This window comes from Stylophora pistillata, chromosome 2 (assembly GCF_964205215.1).
Source record: "Stylophora pistillata chromosome 2, jaStyPist1.2, whole genome shotgun sequence".
NCBI lineage: Eukaryota > Metazoa > Cnidaria > Anthozoa > Scleractinia > Pocilloporidae > Stylophora > Stylophora pistillata.
In genome coordinates this window covers 13,753,698-13,770,156 of record NC_142520.1, presented here as the reverse complement: position 1 = coordinate 13,770,156, position 16,459 = coordinate 13,753,698, and the positions used below count along the sequence as shown (strand labels likewise).

Below are 16,459 nucleotides of genomic sequence, written 5' to 3'. Positions count from 1 at the left end.
GAAACAAACAAATACCACATGCCCCACGGAATTACTTAATGAATCTACAAGTCTCATTGTGATTACCTTTGTTTTTAATAGAGACGTATCTGTGACTCCGTTGTAGCCAAAAGTGCCAAAAATAATCTTTTGTTTGTGACAAAAATGTCTGTTTAGTTACAACATTACACGAGGTATTTAATCGGCTAAAATAAATCATATTCTATTTATCTGCATGATCTAGTCATGAATCAAAAGACAACACATTTTGTCCTCTTGGGTAGCCGAGCGCAGCACAAGATTCGTCTAATCTTGCTCGTTTGAGGGCCCAACTAATTTAAAACAACAAAGAAACAGAGTGAATATTTGTGTATAACGCGATACAAAGACAACAAAAGTGAAAATTTTAACTCCAGAAACCGCAATGACAACGATTACCAGCAATTATTTTGATACAAACTGTAAGCTGTTATACTTCAAACATTTTTGTAACGCACAGAAAAATATCAATACAAATAAAAATTGTTGTAAAGCAAAACTATTATTCTTGATATTTTCAGGCTTGTAGAAATAACAAATGGCATCTTTTGGCGAATAGAGAGATTCAGAAGATCTCAGTTTAACAGGGACAAATCAATTTTTTAGTTTGGAATTTATGACAGCTATACATGTTTAGATCTCGTGTTATTTATGGAAGTGCGTGATCCTATGTTTCTTCCCTCTGACATTTCAATCAGATATAATATCAGTAGACTTTCCTGGTTTATTGTTGTCAGATCTAAAGACATTTCAGATATATCACGATACTAAATTTTTATTGGTTTCTCCTATTTGATTCACCTCTAAACAGTGTGCGCGCGTTTTAATTTCCTTGACCTTTAACTCCCAGAGGTGATAAACATATAACATCTCCTTGCAATTTCCATAGATTATCCAGCAAACAGGTAAGGAGAATACTTAAACTTATCAGGCAGAAATTGTTATCTTGATCGAAGACCAAATTAGCGCAGCAGCAAGAGAGGAGAATTAACAATCAGATTTTGGGAGTTAAAGCTTCCAGTGAACGCGATAAGCACGTGACAAAACTAGATTACGCGCTTTATTTAATTTTAGCGCTTGTCAACATCAAAACCAGCCAAAATCTCCCGAAAATGAAGCGAAATGCTAAACAAAACCTGAGGTTTGAAAAAAGGAAAAAAAAAAACAAATTAGAAAATGCTTAGGCACCGGGTCTATGGCTATAGATTGCAGTAACAGTTTTGATTTCGCAACATTCATGATCTATAGTAATAATAATGGCCATGTAGCTGTCTATGAAAATACCAGCATTTTTTTCTGTTTCGAAACCATGACATCTTTGCCGCACGCAATAAGTGTACCATTTATATCTTCACATGCAAAGATATCAATGTCGTCACCAAAACCAGATTTATCAACATGACGGCTTTACTTTCCATGCAAAGATTTTGTTTACATCTGGGCGCGTTTCTAACACTAAACTCAATCTGTTTTAAAGGAAATAGTCCTTGTAATGAGGAATGATTGCATTTTTACATCCAAAGGTAAAGTGGTTGTCGGGCGAGCTGAGTTTTCGGTCCAGCAGATCTCTGCAGTCATTGCTCTTATTTAAAATGTGTTTCAACATTCGCCTTTGATTCAAATTTGCGGTCAATATCCACACAATAAACAAGATGATATTTGTTCGCTTTTTAACACGAATCTCTCCTAGTTTCAAATCTCTCTTTGAAGGAATATCACTTGGATCATATCCTTGGATATTCCCCTGTTCAAACAGGGGGAAATTCGGTCACGTGCTCCATTTAGACCAATCGCGCGAGACAAATGATGTATGATAGATTGTAACAAAAACTACTCGTGGAAGTGGATATTTTTTAGAATGTCATCTATGTTCGGCAGAAGCCATAAATGAATAGTTTATTTTTGCGTCAAAAGAAATAATGATGATCAAGATAATGGTTGTAATGATAATGATGATGGTGATAATGATGACGATAACTGCAATGAAGAGTCTCACGCTTTCATATTCGTCATTTTCAAGCAATGCTCCATATAATCCAGCTTGTCTTTGCAGCTATTGTCCTATACCCTGGATTAATGAAACTGAAAAGCTAAAAGATACTAAATCGTCATGTTCAAACTTGGGGTATGAATAGTGAAACGGCATAGCCACAAAATAGATCGAATCATGTATCACCAAATAAACAAATGATACAAGATTTTCTTTTTCGAGTTCGACAGGCTTATATTCAGCTTCCTCGATACTGCTGGTGTGAGCAAGTACACCGTTTTGGTACACACTTGTGGAGCAAATCACATTATCACAGGAGTTAAGGTGAGGGCTGAATAAGTCAGTGAATTAGATAAGAGATTATTGACTAGATTTACAAATATAAATGATTTGGAACAAGAAGGCGAATGCATGAGAAAAATATCGATCTTAATTACTCGTGACGAACGTAGGCGAAAGAAAACTATTGTCTTCGAGTCTTAAGCCTTCGGATTTTACGATCTGAAGTTCTGCCGCATGTAGCTGTAGATTTCTCGTTATTAAGCCAAAACATAAACTAGTTGCATAGTAATATATAAGACATCATCCTGTATACTGCTGAGGTTGTCAATGTTGAAGGTGTCAGGTCTGAATATACATAACAAAAGTTAATAAATTTAGAGTTCCATCGCGACAAATAAAAAAAAAAAAGTTTTAAGAAAATTGCCTATCTCTCGTATCGTTCAAAGCGACAGAATCATTTCTCAATACTGACATAAAGGATATAATAACAGACTTTGAATTAGCTGATTCTTTCTGCCCATGAGGATCTATGAAACCACAACATCACTGATTCCAGTATCATGTGCACCGCTTGTCTTTAAAAACCCCTGTAAAATACACCGAGGGTTTCTACACACATATAAAGATAACAAAACACTTGAATAACTTCAAATAAAAAAAAGTTTAATCTCTTTTTCCTTTAGTTACGACGAGAAGTCAAGTATCCTTCTTGGAAAAGAGCTTTATTGGATTTTAATTGTGGCCCTCTTTGGGTAAGGGAGGTAGTGATGTAATATGTGGCAAATTATAATCAAATATCGGAAAATAGTGAAAAAAAATATACAAGAAAGCCACTATATTGTGGATAGGATGTTATTTCGCTTTCCGTCTCCCTCCGGTGATGAACATGTGTACATTGTTCTCACGGAGTAGAAACCAAAGTTGCGATCGTTGAGAACCTAGAAAGTTATCTCTAAGGGGAAGTATTTTGATGTAACACCAAATTCTCTTTCCGTGTGAGAGGCAGTTAGCGAATAAAATTCAGTAAGGTTGATGTCCGTTTAATCTTTCCCGGACTCGACACGAACGAACAAAACCAAATTTTTAATTATTCAAATAAAAATCATTCTCATGTTTGGAAAAGAGAGTGTTGCATGTATCATTCCAAAACTGATTGTATTTGGGTGAGATCTAGAGCGTCACTGAATTTCGCTTAAGACTTTTCACTTTTGACTGCAAATATATTTAGTGTCGATTTGGCTGGAGCTATTTACACGCCAAAAAGTACACGTTTATTATTTTTAGAACATGTATGAAGTTGTAACGGTGAAAACGAAAAATGAAGATTTGGAAAAAACGTAATGCATTTTCATGGAAAGATCATGGAAAAATATGTAAGCTGCACTGATCGAAATCGCCAATCACCTCCTGACACGTCAGTCGCCTTTCGCGCCACTTGGTCAGGTTAATGAATAGATAGCAAATTTTCATTCCATAATAAAGTCGCCTTTCCTATCAGTAAAGGCCTATGTTCTTACATAGTAAACAAAATAATACATGGAGTCTTGTGAAAATGGAATTACTCTCTCGTTATCATCTCGATATCTCACGAGAGAGCACAGCGAGTGAGTGATATATCGAGTTACTTACTCCAATAGAAATTATATTGGTAAAAGATAACTCACGGTATGAGTTCATCCTTTTCGATTCAGTGTACGTCCTGCTCTGAGGAGAAAAGAAGAATTTTAGGGATTGCGAGCGTTTTCCGCTAAAAGAGAAATTTATCACTCGTCACGCAGAAAAATGTAAGCAGAAAATAAAGACAAAATATAAAAACGAATAAAAAAGCACAATGAATTTCCCGAGGTAGAACAGCAATTTGGATGACGAAAACAAAGTCTGCGCGCGTTTTAAATTCCTTAACCTTATAAGTCCCAGAGGTGATTAACATGTAAACTCTCCCTGCAATATTCGTACATGATCTAGCAAACAGGTAATGAGAATACTCAAACGTATCAGGTAGAACCTGTTATCTTGATCAAAATTCATGTAAGTAATTTAAAAGGAAACATGTAGCAGCAATAGGAGACAATTAACAATCAGGTCTTGGGAGTTAAAGCTTAAACTGTACGTGATCAGTATGCTGCAGAAGCGCATGATGAGCGTGTGACAGAGCTGGGTGACGTGACGTATTTAATTATAGTTCTTTTGAACATCAAAACCAGGCAATTTCTCTCGAAAATGAATTCAAGCGTGACAGAAAACGTGAGGTTAAAAGGTCTATAGATCGCAGCAATAGTCTTCATTTCGTAACATTCACGATCTATAGTAATAATAGCGGTAATGTAGTTTTCGGTAAAATACCAGGTTTTTTTTCTGTTCCGAAACCATGGCATTTTCATCGCACGCAGCAAGGTTACCATTTATATCTTGACATGTAAAGATGTCAATGTCGTCACCAAAACTAGATTTATCAACATGACGGTTTCACTTTCCATGCAAGGCTTTTGTTTACATCTGCGAAAAATTCACTGAACCCAAAGTGTTTTATAGGAAATAGCAATTGCAGTGAGAAATTGTTACATTCTTCATGTCCAAAGTTAAAGTGGTTTTCAGGCGAGCTAAAAGTGAAATTATTGGCCTAGAAACCACAACGACTATGAAAAAGAGCAATTATTTTGATGTAAACTGGAGGCTATTATGCTTTAAATATTTTTGTAACGCACAGAAAAATATGAATACCAAGGAAAATTGTTTAAAAGAAAACTATTATTCTAGCTGTTTTCAAGCGTGTAGAAATAAAAAATGGCATCTTTTGGAGAATAGAGAGATTCAGAGGATATGACAGTACACGACAGGTAAAAATCATTTTTTATTTTGGAATTTACGACAGCTGTTTAGAGCTCGTGTCATTTATGTAAGTGCGCAATCCTATCTTTCTACCCCCTGAAAACTGAATTAAATATAAATTCAGTAGATTTTCCTGGTCTATTGTTGTTAGATCTGAAAATGTTTCACGTACTGTGCATCACAAAAATAAATGTTTAATGGTTTCTCTCATTTGATTCATTTCAGAATAGTCTGCATGCGTTTTAATTTCCTTAATTCTTTAACTCCCAGACGTGATTAACATGCAACTTCTCGTTGTAATATCCATAGATTATCCAACAAACAGGTAATGAGAATACTCAAACTTATCAGGTAGAGGTTGTTATCTTGATCGAAAACCAAATAATTTAAAAATAAAACATGTAGCGGCAAGAGGGCAGATTAAACGATCAGATTTTGCGAGTTAAGGCATTAACTGTACATAAGCACGTGACAGAGCTAGATTACGCGCTTTATTCAATTTTAACTCCTGTCAAAATAAAAACCAGCCAAATTTCTTGAAAATGAGGTGGAGTGTGAAACAGAATCTGAGGTTAAAAAAAAGGAAAAAATAATTACAAAGTGCCGGCGTACCTGCTCCTCGTCTAAAGATCGCAGCAACATTTTTCATTTCGCAACATTCACGGTCTATAGTAGTAATAGGGACTTTTAGCATCGCGTTTACTGCAAACGGTAAACGGCTGCTAGCGGTTTGAGGTTTCCCGTTTACCGTCGTCACCAAAATTGAATTAGCATGGCGTTGACGTCTTTTGACGGGAAAAGCCTACCTTTTAAGAGCCTTTTTATCTTCTTCAAGGTATTTTGAGATAAGGCCATTCATCCTTTCTCTACAAGCTCGCCCTGAGAGCACGACGTGTTTTTTGTCTTTCGAAAAAATAGAGGAAGGTTCCCTCGGAATTGCCTTATAATCAGCGGGACATTTTGGCCTTCGCTGGGCCCCTTCGGTCGCCAGCATCACCTCTTGGCAAGTGTTTGGCTATCTAAAAGGCATTTTCTAGAAATGGAAGAAGGCATACATTGATACAGAACTCCATACCTGTGCTTCTTTGCATGCACATGTTTAGGAACCTCGAGCCGCCATTTTGCTTTCAAGTTCTTTCGCCACTCGGCTTTCTTCCATTTAGATCATGCGAAATACATCGTTTTTTTAATCACAAAAAAAACACATTTGGATCCATAAATGGTAGAAAATTCTTACTAAAAGTGTCAAACGTAAGTTGGTCTCGTCAAGTGGCCAAAAAATCTTCCCGTAAGTCACTTACGGCTGGAGCGCCTTCTTCCCGTCGCAACTGGAACCGCAAACTACAAACGTGACGGCAAAGCGGGGGTCACGTGACCTCCTCAGGTTCGCCGTTTGCCGTAAACGTGATGGTAAAGTTCCCTAATAACGGTAATATAGTTGTCGATGAAATACAAGCATTTTTGTCTTTTTCAAAACCATGAAATATTCACCACACGCTATACGCGTAACATTTACATCATGTAAATATATCAATGTAAAGATATTGATGTCGTCACCACAACCAGATTTATCAACATGACGGTTTAACTTTCCATGCAAAGGTTTTCTTTACATCTACGGGCGTTTCTAAGCCTGAATTCAATGTGTTTTAAAGGAAGTAGTCTTCGTAATGAGAAATCGTTGCATTTTTTATGTCCAAGATTAATTAAAGTAGTTTTTGGGCCAGCTAAGTTTTCGGTGCAGCAGATCTCTGCAGTCAGTGCTCTTAAAATGTAATTCCAAATTGTCTTTGATTTAAACTTACAATCGATATCTGCATATTATTACACGACTCGGGCAGTCAGAGGGCCAATAACTAAAATCAACCAATTAAAATGCTCTATTGCCGATCCAATATTCTCTAAGTGTTGAACCGGGCACTGTCCCGAATGGTCCCGAATAATACCGCACTTGTGTCCCTTTGAATTTCAGTCGTATAATAAATCTCTTATTAACCAAGCTTGCTCGGGACCGTACTGGAAGAATATCGGCCCTCGGTCTTTTTTGTTCGGACCTCGCTGCGCTCGGTCCGTACTGTCAAGACCTCGGGCCGATACCTCCCAGTACGGCCCTCGCGCCTGGTTAATAAGATATATTTAATAAACAAGATGACATCCGTTTGCTTTTTAATACTAGTTTATCTCTCTTAGTTTAAAATTTCTCTTTGAAGGAATATCACCTGGATCAGATCCTTGGATATTCCTCTGTTTAAATAGGGGAATATTCGGTCACGCATTTAGACCAATCGCATGAGACTGAAAATATACGATTAATTGTAACAATAAGTACTCGTGGATATGTGGATTTTTTAGGATTTCACCTCTGTTCGGCATTAGACGTAAATAAATAGTTCATTTTTATGTAAAAAAATTATGATGACGATAATGGTGATAATGATAATGATGATGGTGATATTGATAATGATGATGGTGATAATGATGACGATGATAATGCCGATGGTAACTGTAAAAAATAGTCTTAAGCTTTCATATTCGTCATTTTCAAGCAATGCTCTATATGATTCAGCTTGTTTTTGCACTAGTGGACTTCCAAGCCTAACTGGCACTTTAACGCTAAGTTTCTTTGATTCGTAAACACATCAGCATAACCAAGCGGCAGCTTAACGACCACCATCTAAAAAAAATTGAATAATAATGAGTACCTAAACCCAGCCGTCGTGCAGCTATTGTACTATACCCAGGATTAATAAAAATGAAAAGCTGAAATATTTTACGTAAATGGTGAAACAGCATAGCCACAAAATAGAATCAGGTATCACCAAAATAAACAAATGATAGAAGATTTTCTGTTTCGAGTTCGATAAGCTCATATTCAGCTTCCTCGATACTGCTGGTGTGAGCGAGTACGACATTTAGTTACATACTCGTGGGGTAAATCACATTATCATGGGAGTTCAGGTGAGAACTGAATAAGTCAGTGAATGAGATAAGAGGTTATTGACTAGATATACAAATGTAAATTATTTGGATCATAAGACGAAAGAACGAGAAAAATATCGATCCTAATTTCTCGTGACGAACTTGGGCGAAAGAAAGACATTGTGAGTCTCTTTTCTCGAGAATTCGAGTCTCAGGCCTTCGGGTTGTACGATCTGAAGTTCTCCCACGTATAGCTATAGATTTTTTCGTTAATAAGCCAAAATATACGTTTGGTACATAATAATATATAAGACATCATCCTGCATACTGCTGCAGTCATCAATGTTGAAAGTGTCATGTCTTAAAATACATAAGAAAGGAAAATAAATTTCGAGCTCCATCGTGACTGATAAAAACATACTTTTTTAAAGACATTGCCCATCTTTTTTATCGTTTAAAGCGACAGAATTATTTCTCGATGCTCACATTAAGAATATAATAACAGACCTTGAATTAGCTGATTTTTTTCTGCCCAGAAGGATCTATGAAACTACAATATTACTGATTCCAGTATCATGTGCAACGCTTGTCTTCTTATGAATCACAATATTGGCCTGCATTATGGCATCCTAACTGCAGCAAAAAACTCGGTGGATCAACGACAGAGAGGGACTCAGAGTCCTTCTTCACGGTCCCAGCTTACAGCTGGTCCAGTAACAATTTATTTATTAAAATTCCTGTACGATACAACGAGAATTTCTACACACATAGACAGATGATAAAACACTTGAATGACTTCAGCGGAAACGATTTTAATCTCTTTTTTCCTTAGTTATGACGAGAAGTAAAGTATCCTTCTTGAAAAAGAGCTTTATTGGAGTTTAATTACGGCACTCCTTGGGTAAAGAAAGATAGTGAAATGATATGTGGTATATCATTATCGAAAATTGTGAAAAAAAAAATCTACCAAAAGGCCACTGCTGATAGGATGTTGTTTACCATTATGTCTCCCTCTGGTGATGAACCTGTGTAGATTGTTCTCACAGAATAGATATCAATGCAACTGATTCAGCCAAAAAAAAAATTGTAATCGTTGAGAACCGAGGAGGTTATCTCTTAACCAAGGTATTTTGATATAACACCAAACTATCTTTCCATGCGAAGGATGCTGCCACCCTTAGAAAGAACTGACTCAGTCTTTTAAGTAATCAGGAGTTACAATCAGTCAAAATATGACTTGGCAAGATCACGTTTCTTCGGTTGTCAACAAATTCAACCAACGCTTCGGTGTCCTGAGAAGAGTAAAGCAGATGCTACCACTCCAATCCCATCTAACTCTCTACAATAGTCTCATCCTTCCCTTGTTTGATTATGGTGACATTGTTTGGGGTGATAAGAACAACTCCACTCTCATGGAAAATCTTCAGATTCTTCAAAATAAAGCTGCTAAGATAATTCTTTATCGCCATCCGCATGACTCGGCGTCCGAAGCTCTTGATTCTCTTGGTTGGAAGCCACTGCATCTCAGGCGACGTTCCCATCGTTGTACAACGATCTTCAAGTGTTTGAGTGGTCTTATTGACTCTGATTTTAATTTTGTTAGAAATAACTTAAATCATAGTTACAACACGCGTTCCAAAGACGATTTTTATTTACTTCGCGTAAGAACAAAATGGGGCAAACAACGTTGTACGTATCAGAGTGTCGTAGACTGGAACTCTTTAAGGCAAGATATACGTGACACCGCTGTACTTTTTTGCTTTAAATCTAAGCTTAAACATGCATTTTAATTAAACATGCGTTGTCAACTGAAAGTAGGTTTCTATTCTTATCTAGTTCTAGTTTAGCTTTTTAATTTTCAAAACAAAACATTCTGATCGTTGAAAAACTAGAACACTATCGCTTATTGGAAGTATTTTGATGTAACACCAAATTCTCTTTCCATGTAAGACACTGAGGCAGTCAGCGAATGAATTTCAGTAAGATTGGTGTCCGTTTAATCTTGCTCGGAACTGGATTACGTACAAACAAAACCATATTTTTAAGTTTGCAAATCAACATCATTCTCATGTTCGGAGAGAACAGATTTTATCATTCCAAAACTAATTGTATTGGGTTGAGATCTATAGCGTCACTGAATTTCACTGCAGACGTTTTACTTTTGACTACAAACAAATTTGGTACAAGATTGGCGAGAGTTATTGACAAAAAAAGGTACACCTTTATCATTTTTAGAATATTTATGAAACTGTAATGGTGATAGCGAAAAATGAAAATGTGAAAAAAACCTTTAGCTTTCTCGTGGAAAGATGATAAAAAATTCTTGACCATGTAATTTGTACTGATTGATATCGCTAATCAACTGCCGATACGTCACTCGCTTTTCGCGCCTCTTTGTCAGGTGATAAGTGAGGGGCATATTCTCATTCCTAAATAAAGTCGCCTTTTCTTTTCAGTAAACGCATATAGTGTCTATAAAAGTAAAGAAAATAATACATGTTTGCTCTTGGATATGGAATTACACTTCTCGTTATCGACTTGATATCTCACCAGAGAGCGCATCGAATGAGTGATATTTCGAGTTAATTAATCTAAGAGAAATTCTGCTTGTAAAAGATAACTCATAGTATGCATTCATCATTTATCGATTTAGTTAAGGCACAGAGTGTACATCCTGCACTGAGGAGAAAAATAATTTTACGGTTTGCGAATGTTTTCTGCTGGAAGGGAAATAGCTGCATTTAAACCGAAGAATGAATGTTTCAATCATCATGCAGAAAAATGTAAACAAATAATGAATTCGACGATGAAAAATAAAAAAACAAAAAAACAAAAAACAGTATAGCAATTTCAATCACGAAACTAGGCATAAGACGGGGTTGGATCTTCTCAACTCGGAAATATGTAATCTTTCGTGTTTTAATCGAAATTGTTAAAAGGAAAGCTATTATTCTTGCTATTTTCGGGCATGAAGAAATAACGAATGGAATCTTTTGGTGGAAAGAGAGATTCAGAGGATGACAATTTAACAGGTAAAAATCAATTTTTATTTTGGAATATATGACAGCTGTTCAGAACACATGTTATTTATGTTTCTGCCCCCCGACAACTGAACTAAGTCTTACTTCAGTAGATTTTCCGGTTTATTGCTGTCAGATCTTAAAATATTTCACGTATATCACCATCATAAATTCTTATTGGTTTCCCTCATTTGATTCACCTCTGAATAGTCCGCGCGTTTTACAGTGACACGAACTCAACCGGGGCCACCCAACGTTTTTTAGCCAATCACAAGACGAGTTTAGAACAGAAAAATTGAAGTTCGTTCATCAGCGGATCAATCACTATAAGGGTCAAATTTCACTGTTCGTTTGACTAGATCAGATGTGAAGGTATGCGAAAGCTTAGAGTTTTTTTAAAGCAAAAGAAAAAATAATATTTTTCATTTCTATTACGGTAAAGGTGAATAAATATTTACCGAACGGCGGCCGGTAATTTCGAAGACTAAACTGACTAAAGTTAAATTTACCAAATTGCGGCCGACTCACTTTATACAATATATTTTCCGAAACACGGCCTGGAATGCAGAAGGCGAGAGCTTATGTAATTTACTGAATATTGCGGCCGCGAATTTTGAACAAGAAACGGGCTCGATCAATGTAAATAAATATATCAAATTACGGCCGGCTAAACCTCAAGGCGAAACCAGCTCAACACAAGTATATTTTTAAAATATCATTGAAAAACGGCCGTATCTACAATTTTACCGGGAATTTTAGTAACCAATCACAAGGACAAAGAAAATTTCAAATTTAGTTTTTGCATGCATTACCGGTGGTTGATTCCGTTTGCGTTGTAGTTTGAAAGTCACGAAGTATTTCAAACATTTACTGATTTGAGGTGAAACCGTTTCGTCTTCAAAATCTCAGGCCGTGTCAATTCCGCAAATACATTTGTATTGAGTCCGTTTGGTCTTCAATATTCCCAGCCGCATATTCCGTAAATTATATAAGCTTTCATCCTCGACATTCCAGACCGTGTTTCGAAATATATATTTTATAAGTTAACTCGTTCGTAATTTAGTAAATTTCTTTAAGTCTGAGTCAGTCTTCAAACTTCCCGGCCCCCAAAATTCGGTAAGTTATACAAGCTTTCTTCTTCAAAACTCCATACCCTATTTCGAAAAATTTTTGTTATAAAAGTTTACTCAGCCGTAATTTAGTAAATTTACGTTGAGTTCGTTCAGTCTTCAAAATTCCCGGCAGCAATACTCGGTAAATTATACAAGTTCTTGTCTCCGACATTCCAGACCGTGTTTCGAAAAATAAATTTCATTGGTTTACCCAGCATTATTCGTTACTTACGTACGTTGAGGCTGTTCAGTCTTCAAAATTACTGGCCGCTATTAGGTAAATATTTATTCGCTTCTACCGTAAACGAAATAAACAACATATTTATTTCACCGTAAAAAAACTAGAAGCTATCGCATGTCTTCACATCGACTGCAGTCAAACGAGCAGTTTAATTTGACCGCTGGGAACGAACTCCCATTCGTTTGTTCCGTACTTGTCTTGTAATTGGCTAAAAAACGTTGGGTGGCCCCGGTTGAGTTCGTTTCACTGTAATTTCGTTCACCGTTCAACTCCCGGAAGTGATTAATATGTAAATTCTGGCCCTGCAATATTTATATCTTAGGCAGGGGTCACACTAACGCTTTTGGTGTTTATATTGGACATAAAATCTGTCATCGCATGCTTGCGACAAGTGCGACCCTTTTGTCGCGACCAGACATAACTATATCCGAAGAACCTAAAGATCAAAAAAGCCGATGTCCTGCCTGGAAGCAGGTCATATCTTGTCTAATGGCCTTAAAATAACAATTTTTTGCTTTTTTTCTGTCGCAACGTCAATCAAGTCCGAAATACTGGCAAAAATTGGATTCTCGAAATTCTGCAAAGACAACACGTCACCAGTTTTCTTCACAACGTTCCATCTGGGCCTTAGGGCGAATTTCAACCCATACCAATCTACAAATTTACACTATTCACCTGATTATTCTCAGTATGGGAATGGCTTGTTTTCACCCTTTGGCTCGCAGATGTTTTCCCATTTTTTTGCATCCATCGACGTAGATTTAAAGCGGCAAGAACCAACATTTGCCGTTGGCGAGTGTTGTACAATGCGTGTAAACCAATAGGGTTTTGTACATTGAACAAATGAAACAGAGATTGAAGAAATGTCGCTAATAAAACTAGCACCAGTTTCATGTCTACAAAATTATATTTAGTGCTCTTTTTGCGCGTGAAATAATAAGAGTTGACCGTCTGCTTTCAAATATCATTTATGTCGCACAAGTGAGACCTCCATGACGCCCGTTGTGTAAACGTCGCGACATATTTGTGGGAGTAATATATTGTGGTGTAATATGTCGTGACATATTTTATACGAGTTGTGCCGTATTTTGACGAGCCCGAAGGGCGAGTCAAAATATAAATAACGAGTAAAAATACTCAGCGATACTACACAACAAAACGTCAAATAAGTTGTTTATTATCCAACACGCCAAACTGTTATTTCAGTGCGGGCGAATTTCGCGGATATTTATTTATGAGGAGTGCGTGACAGAAGTCTGCAAAGCGGAACGGAATTGGCACGTTGTTGTGTTGCTGTTTCTAATTTCTTCATTAAATGAAGAAATTTTCTGGTCGTCAAGCTGTTTCTCTTCGTTCAATTAATCTAATGAACCTGGATCTATATTTGCCAACCATTCTGACTCTTCGTGGTCGGAAAAATGATCCAAATTGTCCCCCACTTTTTTTTTTCTTTTTTTTTTCGTAACTACAATCCAATTCTTCGCTTGCGCGATGCGAGAAAACCTGTTTAACCGGTACCACAATAGACGAGTACAAATACCGCGTTATAGTTGTACTCGTCTATGGCGTTATTTGTACTCGTCAAGCTGTAGTTGGATAATAATCATACATTATCCAGTAAACAGGTAATGAGAATACTCGAACTTATCCGGTAGAAGTTATCTTGATCCAAAACAAAATTCGCGTAACTTATTTATGAAGAAAGACGTAGCAACAAGAGGGGAGAATTAATAATCTGATCTTGGGAGTTAAAGCTTAAAATGTACGTCAGGATCATTATGTGGCAAAAGCGCGTCTTAAGCGCGTGACAGAAGTGGTTAATGTGTAATATCTATTTACAGTTCTTTTCAACGTCCAAACCAGTCAATATATCTAGTAAATGAAACGAAGTGTGAAACAAAGCTTGAGGTTAGAAATGGTGAAGTAATAACAAAATGCCTATGTTTCTGCTCTTTGTCTATAACTCGCGGCAACAGTTTTGATTTCGCAACATTCGCGATCTATAGTAATAATAATGGTAATGTAGTTGTCGATGAAATACAAGCATTTCTTTATGTTTCGAAACCATGACATCTTCATCGCACGCAGTAAAGGTATCATTTATATCTTCACATGTAAAGATGTCAATGTCGTCCCCACAACCAGATTTAATCAACACGACGGTTTTCACTTTCCATGCAACTTCCTTTGATTACATCTAACGACGTTTCTAAGACTGAACCAAATATGTTTTAAAGGAAATAGTCCTTGTAATGAGAAATTGTTATAGTGGTTTTCGGGCGAGCTGAGTTTTCGATGCAACAGATCTCTGTGTTCAGTGCTCTTAGAATGTGTTTCAAAATTGTCTTTGATTCAAATTTGCAATCAATAGACATTCGCCTTTTATTACGAATTCATCTCGCCTAATCCTGCTCGCTCCTGGGTCCCAATATTTTGAAAAAGGAATATTTCATTAAAGTGTCTAATTCTTAATTATTCATGCATTAAAACGGATCCTCGCCAACATCACGATTAGTCATTTTGGTTTTTGTAACTCGGATAATGACCTTTCGTTAATTCGAGATACAGATATGGATGGAATATTCACCTTTTCCTTCCATCGATTCCTGTTTTCTTTTTCTAAATTCGCTAAATCTTGTTCGCGTATGAAGACGAACCTTCGCCAACGTCATGATTAATTATTTTAGTTTTTACTATAAGACTTGCCAACATCATTCAAACTTGACCCGCTCAGTACTGTGGTCTGCGACAAGAACTAATTTTTTGTCATCAAATATTCGAACTACGTATCCACAAGGTGATTAATCATGTTAATTCTCACTCGTTTTCAGTTGGAGTCCGGTTTTAGTAGATATACCTTTCGCTCAGTAACGGACTAGATTAGTACAGAAGCCTGTTTGTTTATATCGTAAATTGAAAGGTAAAAACGTGGGCTCAGTGATTGCTGATGATGGTGCAGAATATGGTTTTGAAAGACAAAACCATCTAACGAGCTAAAAGAAATTTCCAAAATATCTCCCTTAAAACTATATTGCATTCATGGCAATGCGTTTTCAAATATTTTCAAAGTTCTCCTAAGTTTTGCGATGTCAAAAAATAGTTCTTTTTGGTTTCAGTTTGTTTCCATCGCCAAATGCTTCCATATTCTGGCAATATGAGCCCCTCCACTGGCCCACAAGATTAGGCTATGCAGGAGTCTAACTGCAACGCGCGGTTCTCGATTTGGCTTTGATTCTTAGTTGATAATGATGGTTAATTCTTGATAACAGGGGAATTGATGGAAAGTACAACCAGTGATATTTCTCCAGTTCCCAAAAATGTACTCCTATTCAGTGCCTTTTGGAAAAAAAAAATGGATTCCAAATGAAATAGCGAAAGTTTCGCTAACATAATTGGTAAAGAGCCAGCTATTTCCAGTTGTTCATATTTTCTTAACTCCTTGAAAAAAAATGTAGGATTCTCGATAGCTTTGTGGGAAATTTTACGCATGCAATTGATGAAAAAGTAAGATCTCACACTCACTTCGTTTGGTCTAGAGGTGTTTCTGGATGGCTGTAAATAAACGCGTTTGTTTTGGACGTAAATGATTCCCGGGATTTTGGTAGAGTTCTTGACGGTCACGCAGAGCCTCGACTTACGTTTTTAATGAGAATACAATCATTATGATTACGGAGAGCCTTGGGTGATCAGATAAGAATACGAAAACGAACAAATGAACAAAGTAACAAACAAATATGACACATCCCGCGGAACTTGACTGTCACGCTGCAACAATAGGGACTGTAAGCAGTCAGGACGTCAACGCTACAGAAGTCATCGATTTAAAAATGAGTTTCTACTTTTAGTTAGAATTTCGAAAATGGCTGCATGTTTTTACCGTCTCATCGGGCGCCAGACCTCAAACTCAACCTAACGCATAAAAGTAGCGTTAAGTTCTAAATATAAATTAAAATAATTAGCTTCGCAGACGATGCAAATTTTGGTGATTTTACGTTGTTGTTTTGCAAAGGACGGCTAATAAATGTACCAAGTTTTAAAACGCACGTGC

At 36.7% G+C, this 16,459-nt stretch overlaps 1 protein-coding gene across 1 annotated transcript in view; it reads left to right on the top strand.

The window, feature by feature from the left end:
• Positions 1 to 1,865: 1,865 nt before the first annotated feature.
• Positions 1,866 to 16,459, top strand: part of LOC111318953 (uncharacterized) — a 24,301-nt gene continuing 9,707 nt past the window's right edge. The window contains exons 1-2 of the mRNA XM_088749110.1: positions 1,866 to 2,332; positions 2,974 to 3,042. The gene's annotated coding sequence lies outside the window, so the exon portion shown is untranslated. The remainder of the gene's footprint in view (positions 2,333 to 2,973; positions 3,043 to 16,459) is intronic.